Genomic DNA, 5,407 nt, shown 5'->3' with positions numbered 1-5,407 from the left:
ATAAGCAAACACCCCTGCCCATAAACACATACATACAAAACTACATTCACACTTGCCATTGCACCTAAACATCCTTGCATCCACACACTTGCTTGCCCTAAAACATACTTGCTCTAACACTTGCAAAAAACTCTCTCTGCCCTTTCTCATAATTTCTCCCCTATTTCTTTCTCATTATCTCTACCCTTTCTGTCCATCACTCAATTTTTTCGTTACCCTCCTTTGTCATTTCTGTTTCTCTCCTCCTTTCACTTACCTCACCCTTTTTTATCTCCCCTTTCTATCACTCTCTCTCAATCTATCTCCCCTTTCTATCACTCTCTCTCTCAATCCATCTCCCCTCTCACTACCCCTACCCTTTCTCTTTATCTCTGCCCATCATTTTGATCCTCCCTTTCTCGCTATCTTTCCATTTTCTCTTTATCCCCCCATTCTATTTGACCCACACCTTCTTATTATCGCTCCTCCTCTATCTATATCTCTCCCTTTTCTCCTTATTGCTCCCCTTTCATTTTTATTCCCACCCTTTACCTAAACATTGCTCTCCTTTCTCTTCATCTTTCCCATTCTTTCTGTTTGTCACCTTTTTTTCCTCTCTCTCTCCCCTTTCTGTATCTTTCTCTTTATCCTCTTTTTCTTTATCACTCCATTTTCTCTTTATGTCCTTCTCACTTTCTCTCCCCTTTCTCTTTATTCCCCCTCATTTTGATCATCCCCTTCCTCATTATCTCTCCCTTTCCATTATCTTGAAACCTTTTTACTTGACCCCCTACTTTCTTATTATCTTTCTTCTTTTTTCTCTTTATCTCTTTTTTTCACCCCCTTTCTTTTTACCTGTCTTTGTTCTTCCAAGTCCTTCTTTCTAATTATCTCTGCCTGTTCTTTTTATCGCTCCCATTTTCTCTTTATCTTCCTGCTTTTTATTGGACCCCTCCCTTCTCATTATTGCTCCTCCTTTTACTCTTTTTCTTTTCATTTTATCACTCCTCTTTCTCTTAATCACTCCCAAATATTCAGTTTCTCCCCCTTTCTCTTTACCTCACCTTTTCCCTATCCAGCCTTTCTGTATATCCCCCCTCCTCTTTCTTTTTTAGCTTTTCTTCTCATACTTTTTCACCTCTTTTTCTCCCTACCTCTCCTTTTTGTCTTTTTATTGCTTTTTCCTTGATACCCCCACTATCATTCTCCTATTTTTCTATTTCATTTTTCTTTATCTCTCCCTTTTCTCCCTATCTCCACCTTTCTTATTATCTCCCTCATTTCCCATTATGTCTCTTCCTTCCCTTTTTGTCTCAATCTCTCCTCATTATCTCTCCACCTTTTCCCAATATCTCATCTTTCTCATTATCTTTCCCATTTCTTGCCATATTTTATCATTCCCCCTTCTATCTCTTCCTCTTCTCTCTATTTCTTCCTTTGATCTCTACTAGCTGTTCTCTTTCTCACTTTGTATAGCTCCCTTTCACTTAACTTTCTTAAGCCTCTGTCTTACTGCTCCGTCTCTGTGCTCAGGGGAATGAGGAGGTAAAAAAATTTACTTTGAGAGAAGTCTCAGATAATGCCGTGCCATGCAGGATAAAAAAGTGAGTCATTGTTGTTTTCATGTTTGTTACAATTGTTTTAGTTGTTTCATGTGGACTCATAGCAATTCTTTTCAGAGTAATAATTCTTTGTACTCATGGCTACTCTACAGAGAAAAACTATTGATGCTGCTTGCGATTATTTTGGTGTACACGATTCAGAAACAACTCTATAGATCAACCCTGACCTTGAAAATCAATAGATCTGTATGAAAAAAAGATCTGCCAACATTTTTAATCAGATACGTGACATGTGATACACTTACTACAAAGAACAGCATATGATCATAAGATCAACATTCACCTTACAGTATGAAGCAAAGTCCCTAGAGATTGAAATATTTTTGTGTAGTATACTTAATAGTAAAACCCACTATGGCTTCGTAAAGTTGTACTTCTTATCCTGCACATTTTCACCATAAGACAAACTAAGTACGCATCTAGGTGTGTCAAGAGAAGCAAAAATGAAGGTGGTGTCACCTTCTGAATATTGAGCCACAATCCATCCTCCCTTCACTTTGGTAAAACTAGAGTTATTAAAACTGGGAGTTTGCCTTACTTTGTTATTAAACGTTTTATGGTCTTTACTATGGATATATTTTTATTCTCTGCAGGTCTCAGGAACATGATCTTACTTTTCATTCCATGTTAAAACCTTCTACGTGTTGGTGAATGTCAAATTCTCTTGTGTTAAAGGGTTGTATTAGTAGCGGTCACAGTCTACACTGTTATTGTTGTTCTGCTTCTTCCGTTTGCAAGAGGAGGATCAAAAAACAGTCAGGAAACTTCTCAAGTCTGGAATCAATAATTTGCCTACAACCATTTCCTGGGTTTATTGTTTAAAGCTCTACTACTTCTGCTGAGAGGTTGTTCCACATATCTACTTCCCTCTCAGTAAACTACAACTATGTTACATTACATCTAAGCCTCTTACCTTGTAGTTTTAGATTATGACTGCTTGTTCTAACATTTCACCTTTTAGTTTTTCGATATCTTGTGGGAAATGTCATGTTACCTGGCCTGATATAATCTCAAAAGCATGTATTCAATTGTTAATAAAAAAGTTAACTGCAAAAATGAAAATATTTACATTGCAAGTAAAGAGATTGATCAGTTTTGATTACAGGAATAAATAACTTACTTGAAAAATACGGCTTAAACGTTTCATAGAGATTCACTGCCTGTGTCCCTGAAAGTTCTTATTTTTTGTTAAGTTTATGAAATAAAACTATTAAAAAGGTATTTTTTAACACCAGGATGCAGTATATACAGAAATAGATATATAAATAAATAGATTTAAAATTAGTAAAATTTCTAGAAAAGGCCGCACATTTGCTGTACGTCATATAGATGAGACATATAGAAGCTTTACTTGTTCTGGTAACTGAAAAAGTTGAAAAACAAGCTGCGGAATAAGTTTGAGCAGTTTGAGGTAATATGGGATTCATGGATTAGCATCAATATAAATCACACTTTCACACCCGCCGCACTACACATCTAACTACAGCTCCCAGTAGTAACTGGGTAACCCTGTGTCCTGACTCTTTCACTCTTGAACATCCGCTCTTTGCCTTTAACATCTTAGTTTCTTTCTATCCCTCCTTATTAACTGATTCAAGGGTGACAGCAGCAATTATTGTGGACAAGCACCCATCCCATGGTACCATAAATATATATACTATACCATTGATGTAGAGTAGCCGCAAGAAATCAAATATTTCTTGAGTTCAATTTGTTGTCACTATTTTGCAAATATATACTGCTCCTATTCTAACTTGCCATGCTATTTACTCTGTACAATAAACAGAGTTACTATTATTTTTTAAATGAATTAACATTTTTTTTTTCTGCTTTTCTGTTTCAGGACGGGAGGGGGAGTGAGAGAGATGGTTTCTCACTCCCCTCCCCGCGATCCCCCTGCACCGATCACACTGTGATCTCTATGCAGGTCCTCACAGACGTGCATAGAGATCGCAGCGTCTGTGCCTCATCGGAGGACAGGATATCCCCTGCAGGGGATATCCTGTCCTCCGATGACCTTCCGGGTTACGTCAGCAGTGACGCAACCCGGAAGGGAATGCCCGATCGCGAGATTGGGCAGTTTGAAATGTAACAGCTTTCCGGCTTTCAAAAGTTCAGCAAAAAATAAGCTAGAAGCTTCTAGCTGCGCTCGCGCTATTTAGACTGCCTGCACTTTTTTGCCCACCTTGCGCTCAAGGATGCCTCGCTCTGCGCTCGCGGGTGCGTCGCTCTGCGCAAAAGGCGGGAGTTTGCTCTATAAATAGCACCCTTTTTTGAGGTGCTGTGCATTACCTGCAACTACAAGCTGGAAACATGGAGGAGCTTCTTTTCAGACAAAAGAATGTTTTTTATTTTAATTGTCGTAGCTTTTATTGGGTTAAGGTTGCCTATATATATATATATATATGAGAAAGAGTGAACTGGTGGTTTAGTGGGCCTTCTGGCTTTAGGGCGGATGGCCTGTAAGTATTTTAAGTATGGTTGCACTCTGGGTTTGTGCCCAGAGTGTTTTGTAATATGGTAACAAAGTATATATTATGGTATATTTATAGTAATTCTGTTTGGTTGATACAATGTAAGCTTAATAAAAGACCACGGTCTGTTTATCCAAATAAAGTTGTGTGTTTAAGTGTTTTGATATTTTGTGTTGGTTCTTATAACCCTTACAACAACATGAAGAACGTATATATACACACATATTTAACTTTTTTTATATAGCGCCAGCAATGCAGCTCTTTTTATAATACATACATTTAATGAGTACAACAAAACTAGAACTATACATATATCCCGGTTGGATGAAGCTAGACTAAAACTGCTAGATTGCAGCAGCACAACTAGGCTAGAGGAGCAGAGCCGACGTGCCTTCACTAATTTAGGGTTCTGGCCCTTGGAAGTGTGCATAGTGTTGAGGGCGAGAACAGCTTGGATCTGGCTAGGCCCCAGCTGAGCTCATGCAGCAACACTGGCTGGTTCACCCACCTTCAAGATTATATGTCACTTAAATAACATATAACCTGTGTGGGTGCAATACAGGATTATTATGTTTTACCAAAAACATCGAAAATGCTTAAAATGCAACTAGTTTTGTGGTTTAAGAGTCCTTGTCTTAAAGGAGTTAATTTATGCATCAGACCTCAGGACGCAATGTTGCCGGCAAAGCAGTGCACAGCATTTTCACTTTGACATGAATTATTGATGTCTAAAGAAAATTTTTGCATTTGTTGCTGCTGTTCTAGCAAAGTGCTGATATAAAAAGTATGCTTTTTTCGCTATTCATGGTATTTTATAATTTTCTTTTTAAGAGTCATAAACTATGCGCAGGTTTTATATGATTGTGTTGTGTTCCCAGGATTTCATCTGTTGTGTAGGAAGTCTTGGCACTTATTGAAAATCTGAAGGCATTAAGAGAAAACATTTTGTAAGGAATATTATTTCCCTTAAGTCTGTTTCTTATGATCCATCCCTATTCATCCAAGGCTTACAGTCCATCCTCTGATGAGCAAGGGAAAACATTTGTAATTTATACCTAAAATACAAACTTTGCAAGTCTCACTAATGCAATCGCATCGGAAACTAATGCTAGCTGAGAGAGGAGAACAGATGCTTAACAATGAAAACACAGTCACTTTAAAATATTAATAGTAAGCATTTTACTACTATTCTAGTTGTTTTTTTTCCCAGTGTCCCAGTCTTTCTGCAAACCGTGTTATGTTGGTGTTTATGCGCTCCCAGTGCATTTCGCTTCACCCCTAAATGACGCATAGTTTAGGACTGGCAATTGTTTTACTAGTTGAAAGTAAACA

This window comes from Sceloporus occidentalis, unplaced genomic scaffold, assembly GCF_023333645.1.
Source record: "Sceloporus occidentalis isolate IW3139 unplaced genomic scaffold, rSceOcc1.0.p SCAF_145, whole genome shotgun sequence".
Classification (NCBI taxonomy): Eukaryota; Metazoa; Chordata; class Lepidosauria; order Squamata; family Phrynosomatidae; genus Sceloporus; species Sceloporus occidentalis.
This window is presented reverse-complemented; position numbering follows the sequence as displayed.